At 33.4% G+C, this 18,463-nt stretch overlaps 1 protein-coding gene and 1 long non-coding RNA gene across 6 annotated transcripts in view; one reads left to right on the top strand and one right to left on the bottom strand.

The window, feature by feature from the left end:
- The window catches only part of CCDC102B (coiled-coil domain containing 102B), a 281,402-nt gene that overhangs the window by 31,405 nt on the left and 231,534 nt on the right, over positions 1-18,463 (bottom strand). The gene's annotated exons all lie outside the window — the stretch shown is intronic.
- Positions 1-18,463, top strand: part of LOC139084593 (uncharacterized) — a 42,616-nt gene that overhangs the window by 1,719 nt on the left and 22,434 nt on the right. For both annotated transcript variants that reach the window (XR_011542097.1, XR_011542098.1), the window contains exon 2: positions 6,150-6,304. This is a non-coding gene — a long non-coding RNA (uncharacterized lncRNA). The remainder of the gene's footprint in view (positions 1-6,149; positions 6,305-18,463) is intronic.

Genomic DNA, 18,463 nt, shown 5'->3' with positions numbered 1-18,463 from the left:
TGTCTCACTCTAGCCTATGTGTTCTGCGTTTTGTTATAGCATTGCATGAATATGCCGTGAATTACATCACCCTCCTGTCCATGAGTATTAGATTGTTTGCAGCCTTGTGCTGCTCTGAACATTCTTACATGTGCTTTCCGATGCATATGTGCAAAGTTTTCTCTTGAGATATACCTAGGAGGAGAATTGCCATACTTTTCTAATGTTTTATTTTACAAAATAATGCCAAAATGTCTCCCAAAATCGTTTACTAATTTACTTCCCAAAGGTGATTAGAAGGGATCTTGTTTGAGCGCATCTCCGCTGACACTTGATGCTGTGAGATAGTAAAACACGCCAATCCCTGATTAATAATGTTCAGTGTCTGTTTATATTTTTATTAGCTTAATGTTTTTGTTCTTTTGTGCATTTTCAGATCTCATTATTTTATTTGGAGCCTTTCCTTTTCTTTTCATCTGTACATTTATGTTATAAACTTGATATTAATCATTTGCCAATTATGTGTTCCCAGTATCTTTGGTAAATATGTATTAAGTTGATAACTTATTTTTCTATTTTATTTAAGATATCTTTAGATGAATAACAGTCATTTTATTAAGTAAAATTTATCAATATTTTCTCTTACAATTGGGGTGTATTAATAATGCTGAAAAAATACATCCTTAATCAAAGTTTAGGGAAATATTAATCTATATTTTCAACTAAAATTTGTTAAAGTTTTGCATCGTTCATTTAAGTCTTTGATCAAGCTGGAGTTAATTTTTATAAATAATGTGAGGTAGATATCCAATTTTATTTTTTCTCTATAGAAATACCTTTTAATAGGTGTAAATATTGAATAAACTTTTCCCTATTGATCTGACATATCAAATCTGTCATATATCAAAATTCTATATATTCTATGCATAAAGTTTCTTTTATAAAGTCTGATCGTAGGTCCTATTTTGGGGTGTAATTTATTTGGTCCTCCACAGCGTGAACTACTACAGCCTTCTTCATAAATCCTGATATGCAACAGGGCAAGCTCCCTTCCCCCAGCTCGTTTTCCTCAGAAGCATCAAGGATATTCTAGACTTTTCGTAATTTAGAAACAGCATAGTAAATTTCATGAAGAACTCTATTTGTATTTAGCCTGGAATTTCATTATTAATTCCATAGAATAATTTAAGTATATTTGACATCGTTTCAATATTTAATGTTTTGTCCATGAACATGATGTATTTTAAATATTTTTAGGTCATCCTTAAAGTCTCTCAATCATTATAATGTATTCACTAGAAGTTTTGTATAACATTTTATTAGATTTATTTCTAGTAATTTTATATTTATGACATTAAAAGGGATATTTAAATTTTCTAAATTTTGTTGTTTATGTATAGTAGTTAAATTGTCTTATTAATTGAACTATTATTTCACAAAACATATCTCACTGAACACTCTTTGCATTCCTAAAAATTAATCTGTATTTTCCTTTTTGTTCCTGACCGACATAATTATTTTAAAATAAATTCTATTTTATTTTGAAATGTGACTTTAAGCTTTGAAATCAAACAATTAGAGTTCGTATTACAGTTTTCTGATTCGTGTCTTACAGCAAGTTTCTTATCCACAGTGAGTCTCAAATTCCTAATCTTTAAAACGGGTGTAATGCTAGCACTTATTTTACAGGCTAGTTGAGAATATGAAGTAAGATAACACATAGAGAGCACATTGTGCGGTACTGGGTATGTAGTAAGTATCCAATATATTGGAACTAATTTAAACTTGTTTTATTAGAAAGCTAATTAGGATTGAAGTCTAGGGTAATTCTGAGGACTGCAATTGTGAGCAATGCTTGGCTACACAGTGATGGCATCGTCACGATTCGGAATGTTAATGCAGTAAAATGAGCACCTGCACCTAAAATGTGGAAGTCAATTTAAAGGCAGACTATTCAGCAAAGCAAAAGTCGAGAAAACAACATTTAACTTAACCTGAGGTGACGACTGGAATGTAACAGAAACGGTAGAAGCAGAAGTTACAAGTTTTCAAAAAGTGCAGCACACATGAGGATCTAAGCTTGTTGAAATGATATTTTCTCTCTATATTAGCAAGTTGGACTGTGCAAGCCTTGTGAGTTGGAGTAGCGCGAACCGGTCTGCAGGACACTCCCTCCACTGCTGGTTATAGACCTATCAAGTTTCTGGAAATGCAAGTTTAAACAATGGACCCCAGCACAGTGTGAACAAGCTGAGGTCTTGGTTTTGAACGGCCCTTCTTGGGAAAAAATATCTTCCTCAAATATTGTTAATTGTGTTCCTCCAATTTGACCAGTAAATATTTCTAAAGTGTTTTATTTAAGTTGCCAAACTGTCTTCTTCTTAGCCTGAGTGGAAGTTCCGTGGGGAAGGTTTATATAGTTTTACTGTCCTCTCGTCCTGACACTAATTTCTAGCAACTATATCCCTCCAAGTGAATATTTTAAAATCTTACAGAAATCTCCATGCATATGCAGCTTCAAGACAAAAATTTTGCTTCTCCAAGAAGATTGCTGCCCTATGGCACTATAGTAAAATAAAATTAATAATTTTAGTTTTTAATAAAACTGTAAGGATAATCAAATCTTCCTTATTATGTAGAAAGGCAAACTACTACTCAGGATGAAACCTGGTCCCAATTCTCTCATCCCTAGGCCAGTGTGATCCAAGTTAAATCACTTTAAATATGGCAAAGAATTATAGTGAGTTAAGTTGGTGACATTATTTTCCAGGGAGAAAAAAAGATATTTTTCTTCATGCCGTCATGGAGGAATACCATCCTATAAACCCTTTTCACCAATTATTTGTGCCCATGTAATGAACATTTTATTAAAGTATATTAAATGAACACCCCAATATTATTAATTTTATTTCTGAGTTTCAAATATTCAGATTTTTTGGTAATACCCACATTTTGTAGACATCCACAATTCTCAAGTCACATACACCTAATAGAATTACCGTTGTATACATAATCCAAGTTTACTTTCTTACCATAAAAGCTCTCCCTTATCAAACTTGTACAGGTCTTTTTTAGAGCCTACTTTTCTTAGTTTCCACTTTATAAAGATAAATGTTGAATTAGAAATATACAAATCTCCACTTCTCCAGTTCACATTTTTTCTGCATTTTTTACTACAGTATAACATGTATTTGTTAATATTAGGCTTATGTTGCATTTAATCATTATATATGACCTGAAGTTAATGGACAAAGACTGTTGTCTACTTTTGGATAACTATTATAAAAGTATTTATTAGAATACAATCATATCCTATCCATTGTTTAAAAGGTCTTATAAAATTCCAGGAGGCTAAGTATACAGATTACTTTTTGCTTCTTTGGATACAGTCTTGCATATTTTCATTATTCGAGGAGGAATCAGAATGTTTAGCATTCATGCCTCATTAAAGATTAATTTTCAGAAAGATTTAAATTCTATTCTATATGATCAAAATAAAAATTACATTAAGAAAGCTAATAATAATGTTTAACTAATATTATTCTGGAACCTCAGATAATTTCACATTTTCATCTTTTTCCCTAAATATCTACTTGGAAAAAACTCACTTATTTGGCATTACAGTGCCAGTTCCAAGGACAGTTCCTAAATGATTTAATTTTGAATGAGAAATGTCATCTTTCAAATTTTTCTCTTCAATTTACAAATTTCCAGTTTCTACTCTAACATATTAGATTTTAATATATGAATACCAATATGAGATACATGATAACTACTTGGGAAGCTTAATCAATCACAGACAGGTATTACTAGATATTTAAGGAATATTTTGGTCCAACTATATGAAAAACAGTAGAGTTTGAATAGATTACAATACTTAAAATAAGTAAAAGATATTTACTATATTCAAAATTGGAGTAATTGGAATAAATTTTGTAATGTATTTTGGAAAAGCATACCAAAAGTCTTAACATTCAGGTTTTTTCATTTATCATGTATTGAAGTATCTTTAAAATAATAGCAGAAACACATAAAAACTCTTTTTGTACAAATATTTTTCATTACAATCATGAAAAAGTCAAACTGACCTGAATGGTTACTAAAAGTACTAAGTTTAATTATAACCCATCGCTCTAATAGAACGTTCTGTAGACATTAAAATGCTTATTTAGAGTTCATAACACTATTTTGTTACTTGGGTTGAGAAAAAAATTCTCACAAAATTCTAAGTAATGCATGACATTTCTTATATAAAATTACATATAAAGAAAAAACAAAAATAGTACCAAAATACTGGTGGACGTGTTTAGACCTTTTGATATTTTCTAAATCTGTGCCAAGCTTTCATAAAACTTACAATAAAAAATAAATGAACTTTCAAATGAACTTGAAGGATATTTTAAGCACAATGGAAAGCGCCCTAGGTGTGGTCTAGGCCTTCACAATCTCTCATCTGATTGCCCCCAAGACCTGGCTCAAATGCGATTCTGACCACATCATCTACTTGACAAAACCCTCAATAGCTCCCAGCACCTACAGATTGAATCTCAGGGGCCAGATTAGCGTGTAAGCTCTTCTCTAACTTCCTCCCTTGTAGTACCTCTACCAGGGCAATCCTGATCTTGTATTCTCCAGCAACGCTGAGCTTTTTGTAATTCTCAGCATACAACAGAGTGGGTTTGGTGGTGGTGATATTCATTTTACTTTTTTCTTCCTGCATACCTTTGCTCACATTCTATCTTCTCTCTTAAATGGATGGTCGCTCTACTCCTCAAATCCTTTAAAATAGGCTTCTTAAAATTTAACATTCTTATGAATCATTTTAGGATATTAGTGCAAATAACGATTCAGTTGGTCTCAAGGGTCTCAAGATTTTTGCGTTTTCTCAAGTTCCCAGGTGATGATTCGGAGCTGCTGGTCCTTGGAACACGCTGAGTAGAAGTCAGTCCAATGACCCTGGCCTGAATGATGTAGCTTTCCTCAGATACTCTGTTATACTGATTGCGCACCTTTATCCTCAAACTTATTGCACTAAATTATTTATAATAGTTGTTTTCATTCTCTGTCTCATAGACTGTTAGCCTCTAGATAGTGCTGTAGCCATATATTCTATTCACACATGTATGTATATGTATATATATGTGTGTGTAAATATATAAACTTTAATTTTCCCTGTCCTCACTAGTGCACCAGATCCTCTCCTCTTTCACCTGCTCAAGGACATCCATAGTTTCATCAATAGGCAATGCTCTCTCATATATCATCTGGTTTCTTTCTCTATTTGATCATCATTTTATCAAGGACTTTATATTGACCTCCCACTGCCTGGAACTCTCATTCAACAAATATCTGAATGATTAACTTTCTATAAAATCTTTCATATATTTACTCAAATCTGAAGCCAGACACCATATTTAATATTACAACCTGTCCCCAAAGCAAGAGCACTGATTTTTTTTCCCTAACAATTACATGGTTTATATGTTACTTGCCTCAGTCTCTTTCCACTGGAATGCAAATTCCATGCAGAAAGGATATTCATTTTATTCATGCATGTATTTCAAGTGCTTGGAATAACGTTTGCATGTTAAAAAAGGGAAAGATTAAATGGATGTTGGATAGGCTAAAGCAACAGATGCCCTTCCACTTTCGTTAAAAATCTTTGCCAAGAATGTAGGCTAAAATTTGAAAATTTTTATATCAATAGTATCCTAAAACTCTTACATGCCAGATAAATCCAATTCACTATTTACTGTGAGCACAGAGTAATTGCTTTGTTCCTGTTATTACTCTGGTAAGGCCCCAGGCGGCCTGGCTGAAATCTGGGTAGATTCCCCAAAATTTATGGTTCAAGAAAAATATATTCAAATATACTCAAACCATATCTTATAATCTGATCAAACTGGCAGTAAAACAAGGTCCTAGTTATCGTCTGAGCCTTAGTGATATGGAGACAATGATTTTCACTAAAAAGGAGTTGCAATTCCTGAAAATATTAATTTCTATCATTGAAAAGAAAGGAAAATAAAATCAAACAGAAAAGATTAGAAAGGGAGGCCTGTTAGATGCTGCTGATAACAGCACATAAATCCCCTTTTTTGTATTATAAATCTTTATCTAACTCTAAATGGAGACTGTTGATAATCAGTTTTGATACATCTTTCCATTAGCAATTGAACAGGACCCATTCCTGTCACAGAAATTGAAGCGACATGTTGAGCGTCGGGTATCCTGGCAAGTCCTTCTGGCCAATCTGCTCCAACTCTGCTCCAGGCATCTACAGTGGGGTGCCATTATAATCTCTCCAGCTTGGAATTTGATTAAGGTAATGAGCAATTATGGCACAAATTCAGATAAGTGTCCTGTTCACAAATTCCCTAAGCCCAACGCATGTGATGCAGAGCCTTTGTAAGGAATGAGTGGGCGTGACAACTTGCTGACTTCAAATAATTCACAGACTAAATTTTGCACAAATACTTATAATTGGAACTGAAATATTATGAACCATTTTATTAAGGATTATACTCTGGTAAGCTCTTCACTCAAAAAAACAGTCAGCAAATTCAATAGGAACATTTTACTAAAACGTCTTGGTGATCTCTGATGGAAAGTGGTTGCCTTTTGAGAAATTTGCTAAGTATATGGCTTGTGTTACATGAGTCTACTTATTTTTCAATGTCAGAATCAATTTCAAGTCTTTAAATATGACATCTTATTATTACCTATATGGAAATTATTGGATGAGTTAAATTCAGTGATTCCAAGTAATTATTACTAAGGTTTTCAAAAATAAGACATGATCTCATTTTAACAGAATATAAAATGTTCTGTGGTCTTGTGACCCATGATGATTTACCAGAATTATTTATTAGTTTCATTACTGGCTTTCTTTTTTTATACATACATCATTGAATTTCATAAAACTCTCAAGCTTTCATGAAACTGGCTACAAAATTTCTACCAAGTACTTTCCATTTAAAGTAAGTAGCTTCCTTGTCTACTGGACAATTGTTAAAATGTTTAAGAAATGTTAAACAGCTAGCATTGGATAAATGTATTGCTGAAATAATTTATTGACCTTTGAGGTCTATAAACTAACTTTCCTAATAAACTAAGGTAACAATGCAGTTGTTGTAGATATAGGGTTAATGAAACTAATATGAGTATATCTCAGCTGAATAATTCAATCTGTGAATTAAATTCTATACAGCAAAATGTATAATGTTTGCTTATAAGTGAATTGGTTTGAGTAATTTTATATAGAATGACACAAGGTTCAGATTTGAGAGATTCTCATTTTAAGGAACTATATTTTTGGAAACCTGGAGACAGTATTCTCTAAATGGACCTTACAGTGAATGGAATGATGAAAATTACATTCCCAATGATTTTAATCAATTATTTTCCCAAAAGTTTTATTGTCATCTTAGTGACAAAAAGCCAGAATAACTTTCCAAGTGGCTGTGCTTTACTGACGGTGTTTCTTTCTCTTTGAGAACACATGTAGGTAAATCTGTGGTAAAGCTCAACATTCTTAACCAAAATAAATTAAGTATGAAAACAAGAATTAGAAAAGAAAAACAAATTTGGAAAACGAACACTTCCTGATTTTAATACTTACTCAAAAGCTATAATAATCAAGAGAATATTTTTTTGGCAGAGAATAGACATTTAGGTTAATGGAATAAAATTCTGTCCAGACTCCAGAAAGAAACTCCTACATTTGTGGTCAACTGGATATTGACACGGGTGCCAAGATATTTCAATGGGGAAAGAATGATTTTTTCAACAATTAGTTGTGGGACAACTATATATCCATAAGCAAGAGACTGAAGTTGAACTCCTACCTCACCTCATTTATAAAAATTAACTCAAAATGGATCATAGACCTAAATATAAGAGCTAAAACTATAAAACTCTTAGAATAAAACATGGAGGTAAATCTTCATGGCAATCAGTTAGGTAACGTATTTTATATACAACACCAAAAGCATAAGCAGCAAAAGAAAAAAACATAAATTGGCTTGCATCAGAATTATTTCAAAAAGTTTTAAGCCTCAAATAAAACTATCAAGAAGTTGAAATGACAATCTACATAATGAGAAAAAACATTTGCAAACCACGTATCTTAGAAGTTTTGTGTATCCAGAATATATAAAAAAAACACAACTCAATAACAAAACAACAAATAACCCAATTTAAAAAATGGGCAAAGGATCAGAATAAATATTTTACCCCAAGAAAGTATACTATTAGCCAATTAGTACATAAAAACATGATCGGTATCATAGTCACTAGGGTATTTCAAATCAAAACCACAATGAGACATCACTTCACCTCCCTGAGGATGGATATTATCTAGTGTTGGTGAAAATGTGGAGAAATTGGAACCCTTGAACATGGCTTATAATAATGTAAAATAGTGCAGCCACTTTAGGAAATAGTTTGGTGGCCCTTAAAGTGTAAACATAGAGTTACCATATGATCCAGGAATTCCAAGGGAAATAAAAACACAATCTACAGGAAAACTTGTACATGAATGTTCATAATAGCATGATTCATAATAGACAAAAAGTGGAAACAACCCAAATACCCATCAACTGAAGAGTGAAGAAAAATGTGGTTACATACAATGGAATGTTATTTGGCCATGAAAAGAATGAAAAATTGATCCGTGCTACAATGTAGATAAACCTTGAAAACAGTATACTAAGTGAAAGAACCCAGTCACAAAAAGTCATACATTCTATGATTCCATTTATATGAAATGTCCAAATTAGGTAAATCTATAGGGACAGAGAGTAGATTAGTGATTGCCAAGGGCCTGGGAGTAAAGGGAGAATGGGGAATGACTGCTCATTGATATGTGCTTTCTTTGGAGGATGATGAAAATGCTTTAAAATCAGACTGTAGTTGTTGCACAACACTAAGATTTTACTAAAAACTGTTGAATTGAACAGTTTAAATGGGTGAATTTTAAGGTATGTGAATTATATCTCAAAGCTGTTAAAATAAACAAATAATAAAAACAAATATGACATGCATTTCGAGTTGTTATAATACTTATATATTAAGCCAAATCAAAATTAATTCAAGGGTATCTACAAAAGAATTAAGTCAATTGAATATATGCAGTAATTTCAAAGTTCTTAAGATTATCTTAAGTAATTCCATCACTTGAATCTAGACTACTTCACTGCTTTATATCTATATAAAGAATTTTTAAAGTATTCTTTAAGAATTGGATGGATAAATGGATATTGATGTCTTAATAAGTCTAAAAAGTATTGATATTGCTTTAAAATGTATTAACCTAGATAATCTTCTGATTATTGATATTTATATACAAAGCATTCTATTAAACAGTTTATTCCAGTTCAGAGGTATTTTTCTTTTTCTTTCTTTTATTTTCAATAAATTAAAACAGCATCATGGCCAGTGGGAACTAAGCACTTGACATCCAACAATGTTGATGATTCTTAATTTATACCCTGAAGGACTAATACTGAGAATTCGTTCAGGGTACCATAGCAACTGCAGAATCAAAGCAGTGATATCATGTGGCAAATTTGTAGCTGAGAACACTTCAGGATTCCATTGGATCACCTGGGGCAGCAATATTACAAGTGTTTATGGTGTGGCATCTGATAAGGGACACTTAATTGGTGTTAATTTTATCCAAATTAAAGACAACTATAGAGCCTCTCTTTCTATGATGAGTAGAATATTCTCATCAAGATGTGTGACAAAATGTTAAGGGTGTTTAATTTGTAACCAGTATCTCACAATGGTCTTAATATGGATCTTTATTAAAACTGACTTCAAGTTGCATTAACCTGAGTAACATGCTAAAGAGTTTGCACAGAGAATAACAATATTGTCTAACATCAAAGGAAGACAAAACATTGTCAAATAATATTAATATTAATTTTCATGACAACAGCCCTAGTATTTGATCATCTCATGATATACATATTTCCCACTAGTCTCTTTGAGAATCTAAATAGAAGAGAATGCTAATAAAGTACCCAGGGAACAAACATTCCTTCCTTCCTTATTTTATTTTACTCAATTAACATACAACAGATGTCTGCTTTCAGTAGGAAGCTTTTTAAGAGCACTGGGCTATGTGCCTCTTTGCCTTTGGATATTGGAATGAATTCCAGCATCATGAAACTCAATGAAAGAAATGAAATTGCTATTTTTGTCCCAACTTTCAATCTGTTATCACATGTTATGAACCACTGGGATTAATCTTCATCTAATGTTGAATATAGGTATAAAAATCCAGTTATTCCTCCTTATTATTTTAACCAAAAGAAAAGGAAATTGCAGAAACATCAGTTATAGAAATGCAAGGATGGAATGTGATTAAAATTATAAAACTCTTTAAAAGAACTGAAAAAGTAAGAACAAAAGATTCAGTACAAAACTACTCAGTTTTACTTATTATAACATGATTTGGAAACTCTTCCTCATGGCTCTGTACTCTAGCAATTGAGCCCAGATATTATGACAGTGCCTGCCAGCCCACAGGCCCTCTACACAGGTGACAATCTACTACTGAGTCAGAGAAGTCAGTTTCCACAAAGATGTGCTGAAACTTTCATAAAACACAGGAAATGGCAGTTTTATTAAGAGCCTCATGACCTGCATCCAGAAAAAAAAAATGAAAGGAAAACAAATTAGGACCTACTGAAATATTTAAAAACCAGTAAGTACTCTTGGTAATTGATTACAACTAAGACTCAAGCTATTATTAAAACAAAAAATTAGATATCCAAACTAGAAAGAAAAGCAATGTTATTTCAAAATAAAATTCATGAAAAAAATAAGAAGAAAAGAAAAAAAAGTCTTCAAAAGGTGTTTTATAAATACACAGACTATGAGAATTAATACAGTAAGAAATACAAATTGTGTGACAGAGAAATAAGTGATATTGTGATTGGCTTAAAACTCAAAGGATTAATGCTTAATTTCCCACAGATAAAAGGGAAAACATTATAATCTAATATTTGACTTTTTTTTAATTTAGAAGAGAACCCCTAGCTCTCTAAAGAGTACTACAATGATAAGAAGGTTAATATATGATAAACAAGAAGAATTGTTTTCCTCTACAATATAAATATTTGTCTAGATTACAATTTACAAAAATGACAAAAACATATGCAGGGGAAATTACTGATCCTGCAACTTCTTCATAAATGAAGACCTTTGGTTCATAGGCACCTAAAACCATTTATATGGGTTTCTGTCCTCGGATAGAAAATAAGACAAAAAAACCCTAAATCCTTGACTAAGATTCAAACAGAAAACCTTTCAACAAAACATATACTCTTCCATTTAAAGAGAAGATACGTACTGAGTTAGGTATGAACTTTTGTATATATTACATATAAGCATGGTTATTGGAATTTTCTTATGGAACTTTCAAAGAACCAGATTTCTAAAAATGTTTCTGAAACAGAAATGGGCACCTTATTATTTGTTGAATTATAGTTGAGCTTCTGATTTCCAAACTTCCTGCATATGTCTACTATAATTTTAGTTATTTTGTAACTGGACCGACAGCCATATCTTTCCAGGTATCTCTGCACCAAGGAACTTCGGTTAATTTCCTCTGAATAATAATTTTGATGACTATTATCTGAAATAATCAGCAATTAAAGCAATAGCTGAATTGCTTAATATGAGAAAAAAGGAGTTAACTAGTACATTAGGATAAGTGTTTAAAATATAGTAAAAATATTTAAATATTTTATTTTACATACTTCCTATTGAAAATAAGTTTATGATCAAATTAGATTTTTCCCTATCATCACTATTAAGCTCTTTTAAATAACAGCAAGGAATAGTAAATGGAAATGTACTCATGATTTATACAATTTATGTAGTATCGAAATATAAAGAGAAAATTTCTTGCACTAAATAGTAAGTGAAATAACGTTGGCACACTCTTAGTTTAATGTAATTGCAGCATATCACTTCCAGTCATAGCATTAGTAATATTACAAAAGTCAAACGGGACTCATTAGTGCTGATGGGATGAAGATGGGTAACTAGTATTTAAAGCACATTCCTTAAAATGAAATCCCAATTCTGTACATATGAAAACTAATGAGAAATAGTAAGCATTCTTTCACTTGAGTAAAATTCAGATTCTAATATTTCAAAATATTTCTTTGCAACTTTCTTTAAATTTAGTTGTTGCCTACCATCTGAGTCACTGGAACCAGCTGTAAACAGCTTTATCTGCCATTTATTTTGTATGATCAATACAAAATCAATATAGTGAAAAAGGCAAAAAAATCTTAAAATTATTATGAATGTAGTTTTGACCACACAGACCATACCTGGAAGCTGTGTAACCCAGAAACTCTCCAGCCAATGGGCAGGCGAGCAGAATGGATTATCCCCAGAACAAATCCAATGGCCCTGTTCTGACAGGGAACTTGGAGTATGGGCCAGCTTGAGTCAAGATCACAAACAAAAAGCATTAGTGGCCCTGGAGTTGTGTCTCTCACTGTACCCAGGAAAAGAAACTAATTCATAGCCCCACTTATTGCTGAATACAGCTTTCAGCCTGACCGACCAGGGAACCTTATCAGAGTACTCAGGAAGCTGCATAGTCCATCCAACAGCCCTGCTTACAGCAACAGGGGAACAGACAGCACAGTCCATGGCTTCCCCCATCTGCAGAGCAAAACCAGTGGCCTCACCTGACCAGGATATTCAGTGCACTCTATTCTGATTTAGGTCTCCAAACAACAAGCTGTGCAGGCCCTGGGTCCTGTCCTGCTGCCATTCCAGGGCAGGCAAGCTCATTCATAGCCCCACCTACTGCTGAATAGGGTAGCTAGTCTTGACCATCTAGAAAGCCTAACCAGAGAATGCAGGCAACCATGAAGACCATCCTACCATCTCACTTGGTCAGGGAACCAAGCCAGCAGCCCTATCCAGCTGTTCTCAGCCAGTGGACACCCCACACCCCTGACCTTAGAGCTTGAACAGTTGCCTTGCCCAAAAACAGACCCTAACAGCAAGCCACAGTGACCCAAAGATGTTATAAGCAGACGTATCCAGAAACTCAAATTGAGCTGACTGGTGAAGAACTGTCTTTGCCAGAGTGAACCTACAAAGTCTGGAAAAGGAGACCACTTACTCACCACAGATACCAATGTAAGAATCAAAGATTACGAAAAACCAGGTAAATAAGACATGAGTAAAGAAAACTGATAAAGCTCTACTAACTGATCCTAAAGAAATGGAGATCTGTAAACTGTTAGACAAAGAATTCAGAATAATCCTCCTAAAGGACCCTAGTAAACTATAAGAACGCATGGACAACTAAACAAAATTAGGAAAAAAATACATGAACAAAATGAGTTCAAATAAGCAATTGGAACCATCAAAAGAAGAAAAACCCAGAAATACTAGAGCTGAAATAAACAATAACTGAACTGGACAATTCAATAAAGAGTTTCAAAATAAACTTAACCATGCAGCAGAAAGAATCTGCAACCTGGAAGACAGGGCATTTGAAATTATCCAGTAAGAGGAACAAAAAGAAAAAAGAATGAAAAACAGTGAAGAAAGCCTATGGGAATTACAGAACACAATAAAAAGAAACAATATTCACATTATGAAAATTTCAGAAGAAGAGAAAGAGAAAGGGACAGAAAGTATATTTAAAGCAATAATGGCTGAAAACTTCCCAAACATGGGGAAATAAATAGACATGCAGATCCAAGAAGCCCAAAGAATCCCAAATAGGTTGAAAACAAATACAGCCACACAGAGACACATTACAAGCGTCAAAAGTCAAAGACAATGTCAGGATTTTAAAAGCAAGAGAAGGGAGAAGTTACAAACAAGGGAACACCCATAAGACTGTCAGCGGATTTCTCAACAGAAACTTTTGAGGACAGAAGAGAATAGGATGACATATATAAACTCTAGTTTATGGTTAAACATAGCAAAAATAACCATAACTACTATAATCTGTTATTAGTTACACAATATAAAAGATACGTAAATTGTAAGATCAATAACCTAAAAAGTGAGGGGAGAGGAGAAGTAAAAGTGTAAAGCTTAGGAATTATACTGAAGTTAAGTTATTATTGTTAAAACAGAATGTTATAATTTTAAGATGTTTTATATAAGACTCATGGTAACTACAAGGGGAAAACCTGTGGATATTACACAAAAGAACATGACAAAGAAATCAAAGCATGCTGATATCAAAAGACATCAAAACACAAAAAAAGACAGCAGGATAAGAAACAAGGTACAGTGGATCTACAAAGCAACCAGCAAACAATTAAGGAAATGGTAATAGTAAGTCTTTCCATACCAAAAATTACTTTAAATGTAAACAGATTATATTCACCAATCAAGAGACACAGAATGGATGAACAAGATCAAACAGTATGCTGCCTGCCAAAGACTCACTTTAGCCTTCCACACGTATGCTGAGAGTGAAAGGACAGAAAGATATTTCAAGCAAATCATAACCAAAACGAAACCCAAAAGAGGAAGCTAGACTTATATCAGACAAAATAGACATTAAACTAAAAATAGTAAAAGAGACAAAGAAGGTCATTATATACTGATAAAGGAGTCAATACATCAAAAAAGACATTAATAATTGAAATATTTATGCACCCAACATTGGAGCACCTAAATACATGAAGCAAAAACTAACACAGCTAAAAGAGAAGTAAACAATACAATTAATAGTTGGGGATTCTAATATCCCACTCTCAACAGTGAATAGATCATCCAGACAGAGAATTAATAAGGAAACAGCAGTTTTGAAAAACACTATAGACCATATGGACCTAACAGACATATGTAGAACATTCTACCCAACAACAGCAGAATACTCATTCTTCTCAAGCGCACATGAAACATTTTCTAGGATAGGCTATGTGTTAGGCCACAAAAGAAGTCTTAGCAAATTCAAGAAAACTGAAATCATACCAAGTATCTTCTCTGACCATGATGGTATGAAACTAGAAATTAATAACAAGAGAAAAACTGGAAAATCCATGAATATGTGGAAATTAGATAAACAAAACTGACAAACTTTTAGCTAGACTAAGGAAAAAAGAGAAGACTCAACTCAACAAAATTATAAATGAAAAGGAGACATTACAATTGATACCACAGAAATACAAAGGAGCATAAGAGGCTACTGCAAACAACTATACACCCAGAGAATAGCAACACAGAAAAAAAGGAAAAATTCTTAGAAACATTCAAATTACCAAGACTGAATTAGGAACAAATAAAAAAGTTTGAATAAAGCAATTACTAGTAAGGAGATTGAATCAGTAATCAAAAATCAAGACTGAATTAGGAACAAATAAAAAAGTTTGAATAAAGCAATTACTAGTAAGGAGATTGAATCAGTAATCAAAAATCTCCCACTGAAGCAAAGCTCAATACCAGATGGCTTCACTGGTGAATTTTACCAAACATTTAAAGAAGAACAAACACCAATCCTCCTCAAACTCTTACAAAAATTGAAGAGAAGGGAACACTCCCAAACTCATTTTACAAGGTCAGCATATCTTGATACCAAATAAAGAAAAGAACACTACCAGTAAAGAAAACTATAGACCAACATCTCTGATGAATATAGACGCAAAAATTCTCAATAAAATTCTAGCAAACTGAATTTAGCAGCACTTTAAAAGGATCATTCATTATGGTCAAATGGGACTTATACCTGGGATGCAAGGATGGTTCAACATGCACAAATCAACCAACATGATACATCACATTAATAGAGTGAAAGAAAAAATCATATGACCTCAATAGATGCAGAAAAAGCATTTGACAAAATTCAACATCTATTTATGATAAAAACTTGACAAATTAGGTATAGAAGGAATGGACCTCAACATAATAGAGGCCATATACGATAAGCCCACAGCTAACAACATACTCAATGGTAAAATGTTGAAAATTTTTCCTCTAAAATTAGGTACAAGACAAGGGTGCCCACTCTCACCATTCCTATTCAACACAGTACTGGAAATCCTTGTCAGAGCAATCAGGCAAGAAAAAGAAATAAGGGGCATCAGAATTGGAAAGGAAGAAGTAAAACTGTCTCTATTTGCAGATAATGTAATTTTATATATGGAAAATCCTAAAGACTCCACCAAAAAACTTTTCAATCTAATCCACAAATTCAGTAAAACTACAGGATACAAAATTAACATACAAAAATCAGTGGCATTTCTATACACTAAGTGAATAATCTGAAAACGAAATAAAGAAAATGATCCCATTTATAATAGCATAAAAATCAATAAAACACTTGGGAATAGACTTAACCGAGGAAGTGAAAGGTCTCTACTCTGAAAACTACAAGATACTGATGAAAGAAATCAAAAGCAAAAATAAATGGAAAGGTATCCCATGTTCATGGATTGGAAGAAGTAACATTGTTAAAATATCCATACTACCAAAAGCTGTCTATAGATTCAGTGCAATCTCTATCAAAGTCTAATGTCATTTTTTACAGAAGCGGAAAAAACAATCCTAAAATTTATATGGTACCACAAAAGACCCCAAATAGCCAAAGCAATCCTGAGAAAGAAGAACGAAGTTGGAGACATCACACTTCTGATTTCAAGCTGTACCATAAAGCCACAGTAAGTGAAACAGTATGGCACTGGCAGAAAAACAGACAAATAGATCAATTAAACAGAATCAAAAGCACAAAAATAAATCCAAGCATATATGATTGACTAATGTTTGACAAGAGAGCTAAGAATACTCAATGGAGAAAAGACAGTCTCTTCAGTAAACGGTGCTGGGAAAATTAGATATTCACAGGTAAAAAAAATGAAACTGGATCCCTATCTTACACCACTCACAAAAATTAACTCAAAATGTATTAAAGACTTAAACATAAGACCTGAAACCATGAAACTCCTAGAAAAAACCTTAGGAGAAAAGCCCCTTGACATGGATCTTGGTAATGATTTTTTTTGGATATGACACCTATAGCACAAGCAACAAAATCAAATTAAGCAAGTGGGACTACGTTAAAGTAAAAAGCTTCTGAATAGCAAAAGAAACAATCAAAAGAGTGAAAAGATAACCTACAGAATGGCAAAAAACTATTTGCAAACTGTCTGATAAGGGATTAATATCCAAAATATATAAAGAACTCATACAACTCAATAGCAAAAGTCCCAAATAATCCAATTAAAAAAATGAGCAAAGGGGTGGCCTGGTGGTGCAGTGGTTAAGTTCGCACATTCCGCTTTGGTGGCCTGGGGTTTGCGGGTTTGGATCCTGGGTGTGGACCTATGCACCACTCATCAAGCCATGCTGTGGCAGGTGTCCCACATATAAAGTACAGAAAGATGGGCACAAATGTTAGCTCAGGGCCTATCTTCCTCAGCAAAAAGGCGAGGATTGGTGGCAGATGTTAGCTCAGGGCTAATCTTCCTCAAAAAAAAAAAAAAAATGGACAAAAGACCGAATAGACATTTCTCCAAAAGACATACATGAAAGACCAACAGGTACATGAAAAGATGTTTAGCATCACTAGTCATTAGAGAAATGCAAAACCACAATGAGGTATGACCTCACACCTGTTAGAATGGCTAGCATCAAAAAGACAAGAGATAACAACTGTTGGAAATGAAGTGGAGAAAAGGAAACACTTGCACCTTGTTGGGGGGAATGTAAACTGGTCCAGCCACTATGGAAAATAGTACAGAGGATCCTCAAAATATTAAAAATAGAACTACTGGGGCCGGCCCCGTGGCTGAGTGGTTAAGTTCTCATGCTTTGCTTCAGTGGCCCAGGGTTTCGACGGTTCGAATCCTGGGCACGGACATGGCACCGCTCATCAAGCCATGCTAAGGCAGCATCCCACATGCCACAACTGGAAGGACCCACAACTGAAAAAAAATACACAACTATGTACCAGGGGGCTTTGGGGAAAAAAAGTAAAAATAAAATCTTTAAAAAAAGATTCTCAAAAAATAGAAAAGAAAATAGAACTACTATGATCCAGCAATTCCACTTCTGGAAATATATCCAAAGGAAATAAAAACACTAACTCAGAATCTTATCTGCACCCCCATGTTCATCACAACATTATTTACAATAGCTAAGACACAGAAACAACCTAAATGTCCATCAATGGATAAATGGATAAAGAAGTTGTGATATACACAGACACACACAGAGGAATATTAGTCAGCCATAAAAAATGAGGAAATCCTGCCATTTCTCACATCGTGGATGAATCTTGAGGGCATTATGCTAAATGAGATAAGTCAGACAGAGAGAGATAAATACTGTATCATCTCACTTACATGTGGAATAAAAAAACAAACAAAAAACCAAACTTGTGGAAAAGGGGTTAGACTTGTGGTTACAAGAGGCAGGGGGTGATGGGAGGGGGAATAGGAGAAAAGGTGATCAGAAGGTACAAACTTCCAGCTACAAGATA

Source organism: Equus przewalskii, chromosome 7, assembly GCF_037783145.1.
Source record: "Equus przewalskii isolate Varuska chromosome 7, EquPr2, whole genome shotgun sequence".
In the NCBI taxonomy this organism is placed as follows: domain Eukaryota; kingdom Metazoa; phylum Chordata; class Mammalia; order Perissodactyla; family Equidae; genus Equus; species Equus przewalskii.
This window is presented reverse-complemented; position numbering and strand designations above follow the sequence as displayed.